Source organism: Rhineura floridana, chromosome 6, assembly GCF_030035675.1.
Source record: "Rhineura floridana isolate rRhiFlo1 chromosome 6, rRhiFlo1.hap2, whole genome shotgun sequence".
Taxonomy (NCBI): Eukaryota; Metazoa; Chordata; class Lepidosauria; order Squamata; family Rhineuridae; genus Rhineura; species Rhineura floridana.
The window spans coordinates 93,371,611-93,394,329 of NC_084485.1; the positions used below are offsets into that span (position 1 = coordinate 93,371,611).

The 22,719-nt window shown below is 41.8% G+C and overlaps 1 protein-coding gene and 1 pseudogene across 2 annotated transcripts in view; both read right to left on the reverse strand.

Moving 5' to 3' along the window:
* The window catches only part of GLIS1 (GLIS family zinc finger 1), a 407,237-nt gene that overhangs the window by 290,609 nt on the left and 93,909 nt on the right, over positions 1-22,719 (reverse strand). The window lies entirely within an intron of this gene.
* LOC133388116 (5S ribosomal RNA) lies at positions 10,334-10,452 on the reverse strand (annotated as a pseudogene).

The following is a 22,719-nucleotide window of genomic DNA, read 5'->3' on the forward strand; positions in this document are numbered from 1 at the left end:
AAAGAAAGGATCATTATCGGGATGTGTATAAGCCCAGTGTGGTCCTCAGATCTCTGACTGCAAATGCAAAGTAGGTAAGGGCCAGTGCTTGCTTGCTTGCTTGCTTTGGGTAAAAAATGAGGTGCTCATATCTTGATAAAAGTGCCATGGGTATTAGAAGAGGTGCTGGTACTCCAAACCGATGAGTACCATCACAAAAAGGCCCTGGTCAATGCTATAGTTTCATTATCAGAATGACAATGAGCACCCCTCATTTTCAGTGCCTGTGAGACAGCTAAATAAGAGAAAAGTCTGTGCCATTTGTACACAGTCATTTCTTTCAAAGAGCTGACTAATGGCAATGAGTGTAATCTGTTTTCTATTTGTGTTGCCAGCCTTATTTGGCTTTCTTTGGTAAACAAATAAACTATAAACCAGTGACCCAAAGAATCTTGGAAACTTCCTTGAAATCAAAGAGCCTCTCTCTTTGAGAACTGGAGTCTTTCACAAAGTATTTCAGTCCAGATGCTGTATCATGGTTATGCTGTTGTCAAGCAGAGCAGTAATTTCCATTCACTTGGCCATGCCCTACAATAAAGACTGAGAGAATGAATTAATGTGTTTCCCTTGTGTACTTTTATCATCTCACCCCCAAGAGGTTCACGAAAGGCTGTCTTTAAAGCTAAGAAAACAAAATACCTGGCATTTGATTGAGCCAGAATAAAATGAAATCCATTAAAAGGTAGATAAGAAACATAGACAGAGCTGTTAGAGCATTTAAAGGACATTCTTTGGACAGAAGATGAACTAAGATGCTTGCTAGACGTTTTGTGATTAAATGATCTATACAGTTTTCTACACAAACAAACAGAAGTAAAGGCTTCCGTCACTCGGGCTTCAGACAGAGACCAACACACAGGCTCTAATTCATACACTTCAACATTGGTACCCATTTTCCCTTTCTGTGGCTAGAAACCACCAAACAGAGAACAATAATATCAAAAATTGCAGTACACACAATTCATAAACCGACAAAGGGCTGTGTCCAAAACTGTGCAGAAGTGGAATGGACACACTTTCATGCATTGGGACTTCACCCTCTCCTCCCCTCAGCAGCCCTTCAGCATCCCCAAAATCTACTCCAGATGGTATTTTCCTCCTTGAAACTCCCCCTGCACACCCAAAATCTGCTCTGAGGAGTTGGGTCATGCAACAGATACAATGGATTCCACACAAAATTCTTAAGTTAATAATAATTAATAATAAATCACAATATTTCAACATAAATGATATCAGCACAATACTAATGAATCCAGAAATACTGTATTATTTTAACAAATATAAAAATAAGGGAACTCAAAATAGCAGCAGATAAATACAGCAAATATATAATAAATTAAGAATGGAACTAAACTCAAAGCTACTTGTACTCTGGAGACGGGGGGGAGAAATAATAAGTTCTCACTACTGGAAGCATCTGTTTCACTTTCAGTTTTTGCAGATTACAGAGAGAGACAAGACAGGCTATTTTATTTTCCTATCTGCATGCTATTAGGAATGACAGGCAAAAGCTATCAATTCACAATTGGTGGATTTCTTTAGGAAAAAGAACCCATAGACTTGAACGATTAAGCCTTCCAGTGTAGAAATCATGGCCTAATGTGAATCTTCTTAAGGAAAGAATACTACCTTATGTACCTTGCAATTAGGCAAGCTCAATAATTAGATAAGGATAATGCTTCAGAGAGCGAATGTGAAACAATGATAATATTTATGTGCGGAGTTATACATGCTGTTGGCTGTAGAACACAAACATGAAATTGGTCTCTGGCCTATACAGTACCTAGCCAATCTGCACAAGAATTAGAGCCATGATCAAATCCAGACATCTAGGAAGTCAAAATCTAAGTCAGAGCAAACCAAAAATCAACCCATCATCCTAGGCTAAAAAGCTCCTAGGAGATGGATATCCAAGACCCAGGGAGATGTGTCCCTCCTGGAAAAGATTTCTGAAGAGTTTCTGTGTTTTGTTTATGAAAGAATGGGTTGTTTTGTTGACCTGGAAAACTTGTTGATAACAACAACAATATTAACTATACACTAAGGGAAAAATTACAGCAGAGATGTGACAGTCTTTGCAAGATGTCAGCACAAGACAACTATAAAGGCAGCGTGTGCCTGAAGACACACAAGAGAGGTAATAAAGCTTTATTCATGCTTAATTTGAGTACTAATACAATATGTAATTCATTTTTGCTTTTTAGAAAGATCTTTTGCATCTCAGAGATAATGTAAAAGATACCACTTTGCCAATTGTTGAGTTCAGCATGATGAGATTACAGCAAAGCTATTACCAAATTAAAGAAAACATTTTGCACTGCAAAATTATGTCCTCCCAACTTCATTTCTAAGGATTGGCTGGCACTGATGTTTGCTGTTAGCATATTAATTTGCAAAACAAATCCAGTAGCCAAATACACTTCATTAGGGATGATAGCAAATAAAGTCCTGATGTGATTGGTGCAATGCAATGGCACCCCTTGGGAAATAAATATAAATCTAAGGACTGCTTGGTTTGCTGCTATATCCTGGCTTGCAGTCCACTGATAGGAAATTATGAAATACACAGACAGCCTGAAAGAGGAGAAAGATGCAATGAGCCATCAACAGTAGCTCATTAAAGTGTTAGTTGCTTCACCAACTTAAGAAATCAAGAGAACAGGCTGCACCTCTTTCACCTTCTGCATTTTTCCTAGATTGGCACACTGCCAATCTCATAATAATGGTTTTCAAGAAATGCCCCTGACAAACAAAGATTTTCCCTTTGCCAGATCGCAGTATTTACAAGCAAGTCCAAATCTGTGAGAAAATTCAATTGAACGCAGATGGCAGGAAATTCCTCCAAAATGACAGTGGCCAAATGCAAACCACAAGACATGAAAATAACCCAACATACTAGACATGAAGAACATAGCTTATAGATTTTTTCCTCATGCAGTTCACAATCTGTGATTGATTACTGGGAAGACGGGCTGCAGATTTATTGGACTTCTGTAGAACAAGTATTCCATTTGCAACAATTAAACCATGCGTGGTTGAGAAATGGATTAGAAGAGTGGAGAGGCAGTCCTGACACAGAAGAGTGCATTTCTACATTGATGGTAAATTCACTACAGTGAAAGGAGGCCAGACATGTATGCCTTTCGCACATTTACACATGCATTGCCTGGCATGTAATCTAGTACATAATTAGGTTTCCTTCACATGCACACTCAGTTTCTTGTGATTGCGTTGATTTTTTTTTAAAAGCATGTGTCTAGTAATTAGGTTGCATTAAAATTACTGGGGATGGGAAGAATGAATGCACCTGGAACAATGTTATATTAAAGTGAGGCTTCTTTTGAACATCCCAAAAATTGGGCTATGAGGCGGAGATTATACTGGCTGAGTTAACAATAACTTAGTCACTATTATTTGACATGTGTGCGGATAGTGTTGTATATAGTTCAAATGCTAAGGGGCGCTGGACTTAGTAGTATCTAGGTGGAATCAGGAGTTTACTGTGTTCTGTTCCTATTGGGGAATGACAATACAATTCTTGGTATGTTCTCTGAGCCATCTGTGACAACATGTCCTCTAGTTTTTGCGGCTCACAATTTCTCCTCTCCCTCCCCCCCCGATTGATCCTTGCTCTTTGTCCTTGCCCTGTACTACCCTACCAATTATATTTAAGAACATAAGTCCTGCTAGAGAAGATTCCCCCAGCCATGTTGCCTCTGATACTGGAGGAAATATGACCATCACAACTAGTAGCCATTGATAGCTTTGCCCTCCATGAACTTGTCTAATCCCTTTTAAAATCATCCCAAGTTTGGCAGTCACCACTACATATTGTGGCACCAACTTCCATTGTTTATGTACTATGTGAAGTACTTCCTTCTGTCTCTCCTGAATCTCCCATCATGCACCTTTATTGGATGAACCCAGCTTCCAATATTAGAAGAGGAAAGAAAAACCTCCTCTTTGTTCACACCATGCATAATCTTACATACCTCCATCATGTCCCCCTTGCTTGCATTTTACAAACCCAAAATGTTGTAATCTTTTCCTCAAAGGGGAGTTGCTTCATCCCCTTGATCATTTTGGTTGCTCTTTTCTGCATCTTTTCCACTCTACAATATCCTTTTTGAAAACTGTTCATAGTATTCCAAATGCGGTCAGACCATGTATTTGGACAAAGGCGTTCTATTGGCACTTTTGTTTTAAATCACTTTCCTAATAATCTAACACAGAATTAATTTTTTTCATGGAAGCTGAACACTGGATTGACATTTTCGTTGAGCAATCCACCACAATCCCAGGATCTCTCTTTGGGTCAATCACCATCACCCATTAATGTATATCTGAAATTGGGGTGTGTGTGTTCCAATGTGCATTTTACACTTGCTTACATTGAACCACTTTTTATTTTCTAATTTTTTTAGTATATTTTATCTTATTATATTCCACCATGGAACCTGCCTTTCTTCAGTCATAGAACCCAAGGCTGTGTACATGTGGTTCCCATGTTGTCTCTTATGCAGGCACAGCCCAGACCTGCTTAGTTTAAAGCAAGGTGGTAGCTTCAATTACTTTCAGATCATAACCCGGGATAATACCCATTTTAATGCTCATTCACTCAGTTCAGACAGATCCTTTTGTAGTTCCTCACAGTCCCTTTTTGTTTTCACCACCCTGAATAATTCCAACTAGTCAGAATTCTGTAATTATCCAAATACTGCAACATTAAATGTGTTCAGCAAGTGTGCGTGTGCATGTGCACACACACTTTCAATAAATGTACTCAACAAAGGATATTAGTTTTCGTGGCCAGAGAATAACCAGCCCCTGGGGCTGTGCTAGTTTGTCTTCTGCTGAGATGGACACTGCTTTCAAAATACTAGTTCTGGAAAATCTAATCTATGTTTTTTACTTTCATATTTCTGCAGTTAGGATCACTGAATTGGCTGGTCTACCAGCTGGTCTTTTGCTGTGCTTGGCCACTGTAATAACTAAGGCACTTTATTTTACATTAGACTACTAACCTTTCTGAATATTCAAGGTAAAAGGACATTCCATTATCATTACTCATTGTGGCATCTTCTCCTCTGGCATCAAGCAAGCAGCTTTATAAGACATTCATTGGAAGGAAGGTAGTGGTAAAAACGTCCTTGCTTATAATTCTACCCAGATCTTTCTTCATTTTGTCTGATGTTGCTCATCCCTGTGTTTGCCTCTTACATTCTTTTCTTTTTAAGCAAAATTTCCAGGTGTGCATTAAGTTACCTCCATCACAAAATGCACTCTGCGTTAGAACAGTCTACTATGCAGAGTGCTTGAAAAAGAAAAACTGAAATACTGTATTAGATCTTTCCCCTCAGCCAGGAAGCATAAGGTATCTCAACTGTCATTCAGTATGCTGTGCTAGGATGGATCCTGGAATTTTCCAATTAATGCAGGGGTGGGGAACCTCCAGCGTCCATGCCAATCATCCCCACCGAAGGTGTCCAGTTTGCCCTATGAGGATATTTCCCCAAACCACACCCACCCACAAGTGACATTAGCTGATGGGAATTAATCCTGCCTTGGCCGCACGATCCTGTTTCCAGCAGGGACTAAGATTGTACAACCAATACTAATGGAGTATTAGACCTTTCGGAAGCCTACTATGAATTGTTTGCAAGGCACCTCAAGGGTAACGTTGCTTGTCCCCTTGTCCACATTTACTGTAGTCCCCAGTGAGGGGTCCCGTGCAATGTCTGCTACTGATGTGGCCTGATGATGTGGACAAGGTGCATGCAAAGATGTGGCCAGCAATGTGTCCCCTTGACCCTTGCCCTTCTTGGCTTATTAAAGCTTGCCAAGGGGGTATGACCAAGTGGATCCAGGGTGTGGTCAATGCATCTTTGCGAGATGGAGTGGCCCCACCTACCTTGAAAGAGGCAATAATCCAACCACTCCTGAAAAAGCCCACCCTGCACTCATTGTGTTGTGATAACTACCCCCCGGTCACAAATACTCCCTTTTTAGGGAAGGGATGTGGTGAAGCAATTGCAAGTTCTCTTGGATGAAACAGATTAACTTGACCCATTCCCATCTGGGTTCGGTCCTGGTTATGGGACTGAATCAGCCTTGACAGGCCATGTACACTTGTCTCATAGCTTGGCCATGAAGAAAGCAGAAACTTTTGCTTCAGCTTTTTAACTAACCAGAGTTCCATGTGGTTGATGGATGACCTTTATCAGGAGGACAGGGCGAGTGCGATCCTGTCATTTTTACTTGATCTCTCAGTGGCTTTTGATACCATTGACTATGGTATCCTTCCAAGCTGACTTGGTAAGATGAGTATCAGCAGCACTGTTTTACAGTGGTTCTGAACCAGAGTTGTTTTTTCTTCAGAGTCATTTTCAGAGAATAGCTTTGGATGATTGTCTTTTGGTCCACTGGCAGTTGTTTTGTGGGGTGCTTCAGGGTACCATCTTGTCTCCAATGCTATTTAACATCTATATGAAGCCCTTGGGAGCAGTCATCAGATCTGGGACAAGGTGTCAGCAGTACACTGATGATACCCAGCTCTGTTTCTCTGTAACATCTGAATTGGGAGAGGCTGTGCAAGCGCCAGCCCAGTGCCTGGACTCGGTGGTGGTCTGGATGAGGGCCAATAAACTGAGTCTGAATTCTAGCAAGATGGAGGTTCTGTGGGTTGATGGTTCCCGAGTTCAGATAATTGGTCAATTGCCTGCTTTGGATGGGGTTGTACTTCCTCTGAAAGAGTAGGTTTGTAGTCTGGGGATGCTCCTGGATCCATCTTTGTCACTAGAGACCCAGGTAACCTCAGTGGCTAGGAGTGCCTTTTACCAGCTTCAGCTTATAAAACAGTTGCAGGTATTTCTGGACCGGGATATCCTGACCACTGTTGTCCATACACTGATAACAGAGGTTACCAGATTGGATTATTGTAATGCACTCTATGTGGGGCTGCCCTTGAGGATGGTCCGGAAGCTGTAGCTGGTGCAAAATATGACTGCTCACTGGAGCAGGGTATTGCCAACACGTTACCCTTCTGCTGAAAGAATTGCAATGGCTGCCCATTAGCTACCGGGCCAAGTTCAATGTTCTAGTTTTGGTGTACAAGGCTCTACACAGTTTGGGACCAGGATACCTGAAACATTGCCTTACTCCTTATATACTCAGTTGATCATTATGCTTTGCAGGTGAGGGCCTCCTGCAGATACCATCTTATCAAGTGGTCCATTCCACACAACATAGGAAGTGGACCTTTACTGTTGTGGAACCGAAACTCTGGAATTCCCTGCCCTTAAATTTTAGGCAGGCGCCATCTCAGCTATCTTTTCAGTGTCTATTGAAGACCTCTTTCAACAAGTCTTTTAAGTAGACCTTATCCCAGTCTGTGTCTGTGCTGAAATTGCTTTTTAAGATGTTTTAAAAGATGTTTTTTAAAGATGTTTATATGATGTTTTGCTTTAATGCTTTTAAAGATGTTTTGTTTGAATATGTTTTAAAGTCTTTTGTTCTTAACATGTTTTAAAGTGCTTTTAGTGTTTTTGTTTGCTGCTCTGGGCTCCTACTGGGAGGAAAGGTGGGATATAAATTAAATAACTAAACAAATTCAAGCCCCACTCACCAAGTGAGTGGGAATTAAAGCCTTGTGCAAAAGTGCCCTTGGAAGCTTGTGCACTATGAGCTATTTAAAAGAGGCTTTTGGAAAGACTTTAAGATAGCTCCTGTGCTACCATTGGCTCAAACGTGAGTGTGGGGGCTGTCTTAATGCCTTTTCCAAGTCTCTCCCCTTCCCCTCTAAGTCCCCAATCAGCAGAGAATTAAAAGGGAAACATGGGGAGACTTGGAAAATGCTTTTGCAAGTCTCCCCCCTCTTCCTTTAAATCTCCGATCATAGAGATTTAAGGGAAGCACAAGAGTGGCCATCACCCCTCCTGCTAATCATGTGATGTCATAATGATACCTTGTGATTGACAGGTGGATGGCATCACCCACCTGTCAAATGTAGCCGGCAAGGCAGATCTCGATAAGGATCTAGCCTGTGGAGCCAAAAAGATCCCCAACCCTGAGTTAAGGATACCAATCCAACCCAAAATTAACAACCTTCAGCAGCAACCCCAGTGTTACAACATAAACCATGGCTGGTTACTTCAGATTTTGATGTAACAAAGACAACACCTACAGGTCTCTGGGATAACTCAAAGGTGATTGTGGACTAGGTGTTCTTCACAAGGAGAACAGCCATACTGCTGCTTTTCCTACATATCCTACACAAATGAGGGACTGTTTATAAGGGGTTAGTTACCCCAAGATAACAGTATGACCTGTCTTTCAGTGCACTTTGATATTGGATGGAATCCAATTAGTGTTGCTCCACTGACGGAAGGCTTCTGTCAGTGGGACGGGGACAGAAGCAATTTTCATAATTCCTCCTCCCCCACCCTTGCAGCCCCCACCCCCTAAAAATCTGCTACAAAATGTTACAGCACCCTCTGGAGCAGGTTTAGGGGTACTGGGGGGAGGTTGCGGCATAACAGCTTCCTTCTCCATTCTGCTGACAGATGCCTTTGCTCAGAGGAGCAACTCCAATTAGATTCCACCCATTGGGTTTCGACTTTCACCATGTAACCAAACAGTTGATCCTGGACTTAGATCAAAGCAAGAGTCCATTTGGGGGAACCAGCAACAAAATAGCTAAGCTCTTTGATGTTCTTCTCCAGGTTTAGCTTGTCTTCCCTCTGCACTGGAAGTAAACCAAGACCTTGGCTCTGTTTTTAGAAACATTTTTCTTCCTGTAAATGCCTGCACGGCAGGGCATACATTCTCTGCCAGCATCCTCCTATGTGATTTGCTGGTAAGCTTTTAAATTATACTATCATCTTGTTGCTGAGATAACAATGTTATAGAAGTAGTTCAAAATACATTAATGGTATTTTGTAATTTCAGATAAGAAATAATTTTCCATCTTAATCTCAGAAGAAATTTATTCTTAAAAGCCATCATCAAAAGGTAGAGAATCTTTTTGAGACCACTTCTTTGTTTTGAATTCAAAACAACAGAAGTATGAATGCAGAGAACTCTTAGGGTCATCCAGACATGGTGTCAAACCATACTTCCCACTATGTGAATGAACTTTCTGTGTTCACACGCTCACTTCTCCCTTTACATACTCCAATTTTCTCTCATCTCCAATTTATTAGCAAACCATAACTTGCTCTTAGCATGTCAGTTTAGGGGTTGTAGAGAGAGGAAATCAGAGTACTTGTTCACTCCAATTTTCCTGGAAATCATGTGTGCCTAAGTTTTCTTGAAACAAAGGATCACTGAGAATGGAGGCAACCATTAAACTTTTAAGTATACGGTAGACAGAGCATGCTCAGAATAAACAAGTATCCATATTTTGATTACAGACTTCTGACACTTTATTTTATAATCACTCAATGAGAGCAGAGGTTATCACAAAGTGTGACATATAGAAAAGTATATGACTGGAGTTAATGAAACATAAAAGGAGTGATGAGTAATCCTTATTGCTTTACAGTTTGCATTGGTTCCCATGAAAACTTGTATTCCATGTCTCTTCATTTTCTTGGCCTTTTTGCCCCACAGTGTAAAAGTTTATTTTCTCTTTTTACATGTGTGTGTGAGAGAAACACACACAGACACAGAAAATGACTAATTTGATATTTAGATAATATACTCAGAATCCCATTTGAGAGCTTTTCATTCATCTAACGAAGTGGGCTCTAACACATGAAAGGTTATGACACAATAAATATTAGTTTGTAAGGTTTTTCTGTATTATACCATAGAGAAACAATTATACAGTAGTTACTTTATCCACTTGATAAATACATCAGCTGGAGGCAGCTGCTGAATGAGTGTAGTGATTTGAATTCCCCCTAGTGGTGCCCAGATGAAAAAGCAAACTTGCCTTTTTCTCTTTGGCTCCAATGATCAGTCTGGCTCATATTACTATTAGTTTATATTATAACATATTAAAATATTAAACAATGCTAGCTGGAGACCATGTGGCTAAGTTTGAGCCTGGTTGTTGTATACATACAAATTGCAAATACAAATTGCAATTCAGTAGGAAAGATCTATGCACAAAATAGGTCTTTAATTTAAAATCTAATTCAGCGTTCATACAAACTGCTGTAGCGAGGGACTGTTGTTATATGCCTTCAAGTCAATTATGATTTATGGCAACCCTATGAATCTTTTTTGGATACATTCATAGGGTTTTCATGGTAAGAGGTATTCAGAGGTGGTTTACCATTGCCTTCCTCTAAGCCTACGGCACCCGGTATTCCCAGGCGGTCTCCCATCCAAGTACTAACAAGGCCTGACCCTGCTTAGGTTCCAAGATCAGACAAGATCAGGCGTGTTCAGGGTAGTGTGGCTGTAGGCATAGCAGGGGATAGGGAGGAGTAAAGTGGACACCTAAAATTGTAGGCATTTTAAATATATGGTTCCTGCATTTTTAATCATTCAATGGGAATAATTTATTCCCAATTACAAGAAACAATGTGCAAACCTAGAAGAAGTCCCCATGCACAGAAGATCTCCAAAGAGCAACAGAACCATACTGATAAAATTATACACTGAGAACTACTGATACAGACGCTGACAAGATGAACTCAGTGTAAATTCTTAAATGTAAACTCTACTTTTATTCTCACTTAAGTTGATAAAGAAAATACCCCGGGTCTTAATGGCAGGATAATTAAATCCTTTGTTTATTATGTTCAGTGCATCTTGGAATAAACAGCTTTACAAACCCAGCATTTCTTCTTGCTCTGTGATATCAGTGGTATTGTAGACCAACTCAACTCAAAGTATCCTATTCCCACTCTCTTATCTATTATCTTGTTCTTTAGCCTTATATGGAGTCCCACAGTGTCTCAGTCACAGGCATCTCATTTTCCTCTGTAGTACATTTTCCAAGGCAATTTGAGGGCCTCAGCATTGAGTGCAATGTGGCACTCACTTTAGTTCCCTCGTTAATTATAAGCCATTACAAAGGATTAAAACTACCTTTTCCTAATGTTTGTTTTCAGCAGTTTAATTCAAGCAGGACATACTGGATTTGATGTTTTACATAAGAACATAAGAACATAAGAAGAGCCTGCTGGATCAGGCCAGTGGCCCATCTAGTCCAGCATCCTGTTCTCACAGTGGCCAACCAGGTGCCTGGGGGAAGCCCGCAAGCAGGACCCGAGTGCAAGAACGCTCTCCCCTCCTGAGGCTTCCGGCAACTGGTTTTCAGAAGCATGCTGCCTCTGACTAGGGTGGCAGAGCACAGCCATCATGGCTAGTAGCCATTGATAGCCCTGTCCTCCATGAATTTGTCTAATCTTCTTTTAAAGCCGTCCAAGCTGGTGGCCATTACCGCATCTTGTGGGAGCAAATTCCATAGTTTAACTATGCGCTGAGTAAAGAAGTACTTCCTTTTGTCTGTCCTGAATCTTCCAACATTCAGCTTCTTTGAATGTCCACGAGTTCTAGTATTATGAGAGAGGGAGAAGAACTTTTCTCTATCCACTTTCTCAATGCCATGCATAATTTTATACACTTCTATCATGTCTCCTCTGACCCGCCTTTTCTCTAAACTAAAAAGCCCCAAATGCTGCAACCTTTCCTCGTAAGGGAGTCGCTCCATCCCCTTGATCATTCTGGTTGCCCTCTTCTGAACCTTTTCCAACTCTAGAATATCCTTTTTGAGATGAGGCGACCAGAACTGTACACAGTATTCCAAATGAGGCCGCACCATAGATTTATACAATGGCATTATGATATCGGCTGTTTTATTTTCAATACCTTTCCTAATTATCGCTAGCATGGAATTTGCCTTTTTCACAGCTGCCGCACACTGGGTCGACATTTTCATCGTGCTGTCCACTACAACCCCGAGGTCTCTCTCCTGGTCGGTCACCGCCAGTTCAGACCCCATGAGCGTATATGTGAAATTAAGATTTTTTGCTCCACTAGACCTAGAAACAGATGCTAATAAGGGTCAAGGGAAGACACCATCATCATGACCATTATGGCCTAATCATTACTTTCTAAAAGATTAGTTAACTACCTTCCTATCAAGAAAATGACACCCATCCATTCCCAGGCACATAGAACCCATTTCCTGAATGCACACAAGAAAATAACCCAGTGAGCTTACTGCTACACTACCAATTACAACAAGCATTCTTTGCTAGTATTTGATCATGCAAGAAGGCCTGGATCAAACAGTGAAATTTGCCAAGCTATGTTTACAGAGGGATTTATAAAAGCCACTGAAATTGAAAGGCATAAACTGAGTCTTTCTATCTCCTTGGCCACCATTCAACTGTGATGGCTGGTAACTGTAGCACATTGTGCAGCACCATGCAGACTGCTACTTTCCTTATCAGCAAAATCCAAAAGAAGTCAGACAGCAAAATCCAAAACAGCAAAATCCAAAAGAAGTCCCGCTAAAGTTAACAGGATTCCCTCGTAAGAGGGTTTAGGACTTTAGCCTTAGTAAGCAATCTGAGGTATATTTCATTTTTGGTTTACAAACATTACATGAGGGGAAATACTTGTTTTTAAAAAGTACTATTTATTATTTACAGTAAATACCACTGTCAGTGCAGCCCACAGGTCACATGCACCCCCCATCCCTCTTGCATGCTGCCCACAGCACCCACAGGGCCTCCTGGATCTTAGAGGCGATGCAAAGTAGCAGCAGCAGCAGCAGCAGCAAAACCTTAACCGCATGGATCACTCCTCCTGTGCACAGTTGCCATTGCTATACAGGAAGAAACTTGAGAATTTGACAGGAAGAAGAGATATGCAAACCCAAAGCTTATTCCCAACAAGTATCCTATTAGTAACCCATGTTCTGGTGACCTTGTATTTGAATTACTGCAGTGTGCTCCACATGTGGCTGCCCTTGAAAATGGTCCAGAAGCTGCAACTGGTACAGAATGCAGCTGCCAGGTTATTAACAAGTGCATCAAAATGGGATCAATTTAAATAAAGAAATAAATCTTTGGGTTTGCATACTCCTTTTTGCCCCTCAGGTCTCATATTTCTCCTGCACTCTTCGTTTGCAGTGGCACACTCATACCATTGGACCTGGAGCTACCTAGGGCAAGAGAAGTATAGTAGCAAAAGCTTATTCCTCACACACACACAAAACAAAAGTCAAACCTAACAAAGATAGGGAAACAGTTGGGGAAGTGAAAAGTGGAATAATGGTTGAGGTGTGTTGGAGGTGGGGGGGAGGAGCCTGTCCTACTTTGACCCCAACCACTTTCCTCTGAGGGAATGCAGTCATTGACTTCAAAAAATTGGCCACGCCTCAGGTAAAGGTGGCTTTGAGGGGTAATTTAGAGGGAGGGAGGACGAAGCACCACATAGGGGATCTGGGAAGAAATATGAGGCAAAAGGAAAGCAAGGGGAAATGGATGCAACAGTAGGTGAGGGTGGTAGAGTTGCAGACACAGAGGTCACCAGCAGAGTTATATCAGGACCAAAGGTGAGGCCGAAGAAGATTTACTGTTAGGACAAGTTTATGTTGGATGCTCAAGGGGTCAGGGATCTCATGGAAAGATTTGAGGAGTACCACAGCTTATTTTTCTTTACATTTAAATGTCTAGCTTACTGACCTATCCCCAAGTTAAACAAAAGTGGGTTTAAAAAAAAATAGAGCAAGACAAAGGAAAGGAAATGCCGTGATTCTTCATTTTTAAGTGTTCTTGAGGCTCTCTCCTTGGCACAAATGATACAAGCCAGCTCTGCAGCAAGGAGAATTGCTTGTTTAGAGTCTAATCAGAATTTGTTTTTCTGACTAAACAGATTATGACATGGGAATAAACAAAATACAGTTAATTTTGGGCTCTGCTCCTTTGACTAGACAGGTCTCCCAGGGCTTGGATCCCTCAGTGATGCTCTTTGACCTCAGCGGTTTCTTTTGCCTCAGACTGCACATCTGTTCCTCCAAATCTTCATTCTTCTTTTCCTCCCAACAGGACCATTCAAGAACAGGACGTGCTGCCTCTCTCTCACACACACGCACCTCTCTCCAAACTCAGTTTTAAGTGATGGGGGTGGAAGAGATGAAGAGCTCACAGGGATGGTGCCTGGTTCAGCATTCTCAATTCATTCAGCCTTCTCGAGGTAGCTCATTCCTTAATTAGTACATCATTCTCTTTCCCTCTCTCTTTCCCTCTCTCTGTGTATTTTTAATGTATTCCCCTTACCTGACTGCTCCAGATCATGCTGGGAACTGTCCCTAATCCCAATTTAAGTCATTTCCTTATCAATAGCTACCAGTCATGAGGGCTGTATACTACTAACATGATAAGAGGCAGCATACCTCTGCATATCAGTGTTAGGGAACAACAATAAAGATAGCTATTGTGCTTGTGCCCAGCTTGAAAATTTCACTTAGGCATCTAGTTGGCCGCTGTGGGAAACAGGATATGGGACTAGATAGGCCTTTAGCCTGATACAACAGGTCTCTTAAAGTTTATGATGCATATTGCCAATTTTAGAGTGGTTTTATTTGTATTTGAGAGCCAGTGTGATGTAGTGGTTAAGGTGTTGGACTACGACCAGGGAGACCAGGGTCCGAATCCCGACACAGCCATGAAGCTCACTGGGTGACCTTGGGCCAGTCACTGCCTCTCAGCCTCAGAGGAAGGCAATGGTAAATCACCTCTGAATACCGCTTACCATGAAAACCCTATTCATAGGGTCGCCATAAGTCAGAATCGACTTGAAGGCAGTCCACTTCCACTTCCTTATTTGTATTTTTATAAACGTACATGCACTCACATATCCATCTGTGGGTTGTTGTTGGGATTTTTTGCAAGTCATCTTACACACTGGAGGAAAGGTGGGGTTTTAATTCCAACTAATAAATTTAAAAGTTCCTCTTGCCCTGCTGCTACATTTCAGGTGGTTTGCTATGCAACTCCTCACCATCACATGGAAAGCTGTCTCCCTCCAGTGCCAGGAAGAGACGATCAATCAGTTAAGCTGTGCTAGAAACCATGGCAGAATGGAGAGAGTCATCACACAGAGGCATACCTGCCAGTACCTGAGGTTAAGACAGGTCCTATTCTTGGGTGTTAATATCAGCAGAGGGAGCCCTTTGGTAGAACTGTAACTCATGCAAGTTGGAGGAATGGTGTGAAAGAGGTCATTCTCTATGGCAGCCCCTAAGCTGAGGAATTCCCTCCCCACAGAGGTTGGTCTGGCACCTTTATTATACAGCTTTTATCATATGCTAGGAGGAAGGGCAGGATATAAATTTAATAAATAAATATGCTGAAAACAGATCTCTATACCATGGTATTTGACCCCAGATAGATAGATAAGTGTAGGACCGACTCTATTCTGATTGTAAATTGTTTTGAGTGATATTAATATTGTACTGGTATACTGTTGTAACCCACGCTGGGACTTTATGGTAAAGAAATACAATAAATAAAGAAGAGTCTAAATCTGACCAGTAGGGCAACTGGAAACAAAATGCTTTCAATGTTATTGGGGCATTTTTCTTGAGGTCTTTTATATGACTGCCCTCTGGGAGTTCTATTCTTACCCATGTCCAACTGAAACAAAACTTTCATTTTTCTCCTGGCTCTGTCCTTTTATGGTTATTTGCAGTAAATGTATCACCATAATTTAACTTCACATTTTAGCATATGAATCAAAACTGCAACACTGTTTCTTGCTTTCCTGCTTGTGCCCCTTCAAATATCTAATTCTGATAAGACAGTACTTAACTCTCCTAGTTGGCATACTGAATCTGATGTTTTCTCACTCTGCAGTTATGCAGAGAACCAGCCTGTCACAAACCTGTCAGCAGAGATGGAAGAGAAATTCCACTGAGTTCACACTATAAGACGAATCTATCAAATTCGCCCTTCCCAAAACAATATGAGAACTGAAACAGAGCCATCCTTCGAAATCCACACTTCTCCAAATTTGGTAACCAAACCAGTGTTTACAAAAATGTGTATATTAGGGGAAAGTGTGCAGAAAAATGAATATGTGAGTAAAAATAACATACAAAATCGCATTATATGATGAGAAATTGCTTGCACAAATGTGCACATTAGTAAAAACTGTCTACAAAATGTGTTGTATTAGGAAATTGCTGGAGAATTTTCATGAGGATTTTTTAAAAGAAAAATTCACAAATTGCTGCAGAAATGTGGAGAATCAAATCTAAGATTGGAAAAATGAGACACTGACAGAACCGAAATTGACAGATTTTTCCATCCCTGTCAGCCATAACTACTTCTTCCATTGTTTGTTTGAAATAGGCCATAAATAGTGATTTATCTGCATTTTAGAAGACTGCATTTTTAATTTATTACATCACAAATATTTTATATGCTTCATTCAATTTTTATTGCAGGGCCACTGGCCAACACAAAATATACATTTTACAAGAAAAACCAAGATATAACATTGAGGGATATGAGATTGTTAAAATAGAATAAATACTATTTATTAAAATAATATCTATATGTTTCTCTTGTGTCTCAATTCTAAAAACTCTGATTGCTGGCCTTGGCCAGATTAAAATGCTGGTCACTACATCGATAACACCTATTTGAGTTTTGATTTGGGGTCGAGTTCTGAGAGATATCTGGCTCTTAATTTCTTGGCTGCAGACGCGAATAGGGCTACATTATGTGTGACCTCGAAATTCTGGTCGGACATTAGAAATTATATTGTCATGGCCCCGTCAGAGGACTCCTCAGATGAGGACGACTTGGGAGTAACAGCAGCAGACCCAGGAGCAGCAGACTCAGAAGGAGACACGGAGGAGCCTCCTGAGAATCCAGCTCCTTCTCCCCCTCAGCTGCAGAGCACCCCAGATACAGCAGAGGCCCTGCAGCCAGACACAGACAGTGAACAGGATACTCCCCCCTCACCTGCAGAACGTAGACAGCAGAAGGTCAGGCAGAAGAGAGGCAGGCCTGTCTCCTTAAGACCCAAACGCTGAGGACTCACACCTGCTGTCAACCCTGCTCTTTATAAGGCACACCTTGGCTGCAGCTTGTTGCTGACTGCAACGTCAGGCGTGGCTTGTGTGTTCCTAGTTTCCTGGCACCCTCTTTTGGACTGACCCCTTGGCACTTGATCCCGGACCTCTACTGACCTCGCTTCTGGACTTCTGACTCGGCAAGTACGCTTCGGACAAGCCTGGCCCTTATCAGATTCCCTCCTCCTAAGACCTGGCAGATTTATGGCCAGACTGCTGGCTAAGGACTTTGCTTCCCTGCCAACCACCCAGGAATTTCCAGCCCCCACCGGCACTGCTGACGCAGTGTAGAGCTAACAGATATTTTATCAGCAATCGGGGCCATTTCAAAAAGGTCTACCCACTTGGAAATAAGATTTATTCTAAGGTTATGGTAAATTGGACAATCTAATAAAATATGTGGAAGGTCCTCCACCCTTTGAGATCCACAAATACAATGTCTTTGTTCTTAGGGGACATTAGCAATTCTCCCTTCCCGTTTTGCATTAGGCAAAGTAAAAAATCTAATTGAAGTGAATGCGTGCCTAAGATTGGTCGGGAAAACTATAGCGAGATATGGAGAGCATCTGTGATCGACTTTAAATCTCCAATACCATGGGACAGATCTGCAGTTAAGTAGAGATAGTCGATCTAAATATTCACAATGATGGATAACTGCCTGTCGTAGTTTCTTATCTGAGCCAATGGTGTTAAATTGATGAGTAGTTAAGTGATACCTGTGTAATAGGTTTTCACGTCTAACGCCCCATATTTTTTTGGAAGTGGGGTGAGTAAGGCATAAATATAGCAGTTCCTTATTTTGTAGGTGTACTGTAGATCTCATAAACCTTAAAAGAGTTAAATGAATATGAGCGGTCAGTGGAGGAAGGCCTGTTTCCGCTCGGAGCATTGCAGAAGGAGTTCCTGGGGGTAAGGTCAATAAACACCTGAGAAAATCAGTTTGAATTGTCTCTAAGGATGATGTTACATCGATGTCCCACCCCCATATCGAAGCTCTGAATAGGACCTGAGGAATTACTTTGGCCTCGAAGATTTTTAAGGCAGGAGTGACCAAATTACCTCCAGTTAAGTAGTGAAATTTTAAAATAGCTCCTGCTGTTTTTATTGCTGATTGTTTAATGAATTGTAAGTGGGTTTTCCAAGAAAGAGTATCTGAAAAAATCACTCCCAGATACTTGAAGATCCGACACTGTTCAAGTTGGTGGTTATGCATTGACCAGCGGTGGCTCGCACATCTTCTCCCAAAGACTAGAACTTTTGTTTTCTTATAATTTATTTTTAGTCCCTCAGTTGCGCAGAGATCATGAAGTCGACTCATTAGGTTTTTCAGGCCTATTGGAACTAAAGAGAGGAGAACCATATCATCTGCGTAAAACAGTGTTGATATTTTCCTGTTTCCAATTGAGGGGAGGAAATATTGGGGGTCAGTTAAATCAGATATTATATCAGTTAAGAATATATTAAATAATAAAGGTGCAAGAGGGCACCCCTGCTTTACACCTCTAGTCACTGATATCGGGCTTGTCATGGCTCCGTTGGTATTCACTCTAACGTGGGCAGAAGTGTCTTCGTACAAGGCCCTTATTAAGAACAGTAATCGATGGTCTATATTTTTATTGTATAATTTGGACCAAAGTATAGTTCTATCCACTGAATCAAATGCTGCGGCCAGATCTACAAAAGCCACATATAGATGTTTTGTTGGGCCTCTTATGGCCTGGTTTGCTATAAAGTGAAGGGTTAGGCCATGATCAATCGGGGAGGACCCTTTCTTAAAGCCAATTTGTTCGGGTGGAATAATACTATTTAGATTTACCAGTTTTAACAAAAGAAATTTGCTGTACAATTTTAACGCCACATTTAGTAAACTAATGGGGCGATAATTGGATGGATCGGAGGGATCACTCTTTTTATAGATTGGGACGATGATACTTCATCTCCATCCATCTGGTATAATGCCTAGTTCATTAATCTTCGAGAACAAACGTGCCAAAATTGGGGCCCACCAGTCAGGAAAGTTTTTGTGTATTTCAGGAGGGAGATGGTCTTCCCCAGGTGCTTTCCCATTTTTCAGTGAGTCTATTAATAATCTGATTTCGTCAGAAGAAACTGGGGGCCACGGTGGAAGATTTTTAAAGTCCAGAATTAGATAATCATGTTGGGAAAGTGGTACAGAAGAGTAAAGACTGCTGAAATGGGCATGCCAAACTGAGGTTGAAATTTGTTGTTGATTCTTTATATGAAAATGAGTAGAGCAAGACAGGAAGTTTATTGTCAATCTCAGCTGACCCTCCTAAAACCAATGATTCAAAGGTCAATTCCAGGCCCACATGTCTTATGTTGGAGAGGGGTATGTGTGTGTTTGTGTATAATTATGAACAAGTTTTGCCCAAACAGACAACACAATGATATGCAGCTGAGTTTCTGAAAAAGGGAAGCACACAGGGACCATCTACAAGAAAGTTGTAAACAGTTCAGGTACAACGTTTCCATGTTGAGACACCCAGGAGAAGCATTCCGGAGCCATTTCAACGATGCAAAGCTATACACTGGAACAGACCATCCCTCTCTCAGAGCTGAAAGAGACATGACACAGGAAATCTGTGATAAGATCTCCCATCTTTTTTATCTAAGGAGCTGTGCAGGGTTCACTTTTTTAAAAATAGAAAATTTTATTAAATAAAAGTATAAAAATGAATATAAAGCACAGGAGTCAAAAAGCATAAACAAATGAAGCCATACTCAAAACACATTTGTTAACCCATGCTTATAGTGGAGTTTTCTAAGGCTGCTCTGAATCATGTACGTGTTTGGTGTGCTGTACTGTGACTATCTGTGCAGCTGATGATGCTCTACAGTTATAAATATTGCATTACTTTGACTGTTTTATTGGGGTGTGAGCTGGGGTGTGAATCGCATCTGATAGTTTTCTTTGTTTAACTGTTTCCTAGTTTGATGTTCCCTGCTACCAACTTCTGCTGCATATCTTTGTTTACTAGTGGTGGGTCAGGGAAGTATGTGTCTTGGCCAGGAGCAGGGAAGGGTTGGGAGTGGGACTGCCATGACTGTGATGGTGGTAGAGGGAGATATGGTGGTGGGTGAAGGTATAGAGGAGGAAGAGGAGAGCTAGTTACATCCAAGTCCCTGCCCCTTCTGCTTCACCTGTTGTGTCTCAGAATTTGGGAACAGCAGTCAGCCAATCTCCTGGCCTTGTGATGGTGTTGATGAATGCCAGGTCTACCCCAAACAAAAATCTATCATCCACAATTTTATCGTAGATGAGGGGGCAGATGTGGCATGTATAACTGAGACCTGGGCGGGTGAGCTCAGTGCCCCAGTGCTAACCCAGCTGTGCCTGCCTGAGTACTTGGTGTAGCAAGGAGGGGAAGTTGCAGTCATCCATAAAAATTCCATCTCCCTTACCAGGAGACCAATCTGCACTGTCTAGGCTTGAGGGACTTTTTGTGGCCAGACAGAATAGGGATGTTGTTATTGTAGCGTCCACCTCGCTGCCCAACAACCTCCCTAACTGAGCAGGCAGAGGTAATCTCAGATATTGTGTTGGAGAACCTTTGCATGGTGGTGTTAGGGCACTTCAAAATTCATGCTGAGGGTGCCTCAAATGGGCCAGGTCAGGACTTCATGGCCTCCATGACAACCATGGGGCTGTCCCAATACATCAATGAACAAATTTGGTTGAACATACCCTTGACCTGGTGTTTGCCACAGAGCACATTGGTACTACTCCGCTGATTGGAGGACTCACTATGAGTCCGTTGTCATGGATGCACTATTCCCTGGTAAGGTTTGGGTTGAATGTAACTACTCCACTCTGCAAGGGTGGGGGACCCACTGAGATATTCCACCCTTGGAGAGTTATAGACTCTGATGGATTCCTGAACGATCTGGGGGACTTTACGGCTGGCACAGCTGGTGCCCCTGTCAAGGCTCTTGTCTCACTGTGGAATGGTGAAACATGTAGAGCCATCGATATGATTGCTCCTGCCATTGCTGTGGAGCACATAGGTTACCCTGGTATTCCAGCAATCTACATGTGACGAAACAGATGGTTGGTGGCTAGACCGCAGGTGGCACAAATCTCGGTCCGAACCTGACTGAACACGGGTAAGGCTGCAATATTGTGCCTACCACATGGCAGTGGTCACGGCAAAGAAAGCCTACTTCTCTGCCACCACTGCATCCACAAGTAGCCAGCCAGCAGAGTGTTTCTGAATAATGAATGGGCTTTTGTCATCTGGCCAAGAGAGTGTTGCTCTGACATCCTTGGAGGCCTGCTATAACAACTCTGCAAGGCACTTTAGGGACACAATTGATCAGATTTGGACAGAGTTAGATGAACAAGTCCAATCGAGGTGTCCACAGCACTGTCTGTTCCAAATGTATTGATCAGTTTCAATTTTGCGGCCTGAGGATGTGAACAAGCTGCTTGAACAAGTGTGGCCCACCACCTTACCCTTGCCCATCCTGGCTGCTGAGAACTAGCCATAGGGGACTGACTGAGTGGGTCAATGCTTTGCTTGAGGAGGGGGAGGTACCGTCTGCCTTGAAGGAGGCAGTGGTGTGTCCCCTCCTTAAGAAGACCTCCTTGGACCCAGAAGTATTAAACAACTATCACCCGGTGGCTTGCCAGCTTCAGCCCCTTTTGGACAGAGAACACTTGACCACAGTGCTCCATGTTCTGGTAACTTCTAGACTTGATGATTGCAATGTGCTCTACGTGGGGCAACCCTTGAAGACTACTCTGAAACTTCAACTGGTCCAAAATGCAGCAACCAAATGACTTTCCTTTAGAACTCATATAACCCGTTTTAAAAGAGCTGCATTGGTTGCCATTTCATTTCAGGCACAGATCAATGTGCTCACATTAATGTTAAAAGCCCTAAAGTACTTAGGTCCCAAATATCTGAAAGACCACCTCCTTCCCTACAGACCCTCTCAGGTGTTGAGATCAGCAGAGGGTCCTTTTGGTAGTTTCGCCACCCTTGGAAGTTCAGGGGTGGTGGCCCAGGAGATGGCATCCTCTGTGGCAGCCCCTAAGCTGTGGAACTCCCTCCCCATCAACGTGCGTCTGGCAACTTTATTCTACAATTTTTGGCAAATGCTGAAGACAAATCTCTTTACCCCGGCCTTTGGCACCTGAGATGTGGATTTTTAGGACCCAACTTATTTTCTGTGATGTTGTTTAGGTTGCTTTTAACTGTTTTTAATTATGTGTTTTAAAACTGTTGTAACCCTCCCTGGGACCTTTGGATGACAGACGGGTTAGTTTTAGTTCGTTCGTTCGTTAGTTCATTAGTTCGTTAGTTAGTTATTATTAACAACAACAACAACAACAATAACACTAGCTTGTAACCCTCAGAGAGAAGTCTCCACCTTTAGAGATTTTTTGGTTAGGAAAACCTGTATATTTTTAATATCTTTGGCGCAACCTCCAATGGCTGTAAATCAGAAATTGCATTAATGGCTGAAATTATCATTAAACTCCTTTACCATGAGTTTAATTGACTGGCCTCTTCATGGTCTGTGGATCTCAGTTTTCCAAGATTATCATACCCTGTAGAAAAAACAAAAGTGGAAAGGAAGAAACCAGTAACAAAATGGTTTCATGTAGG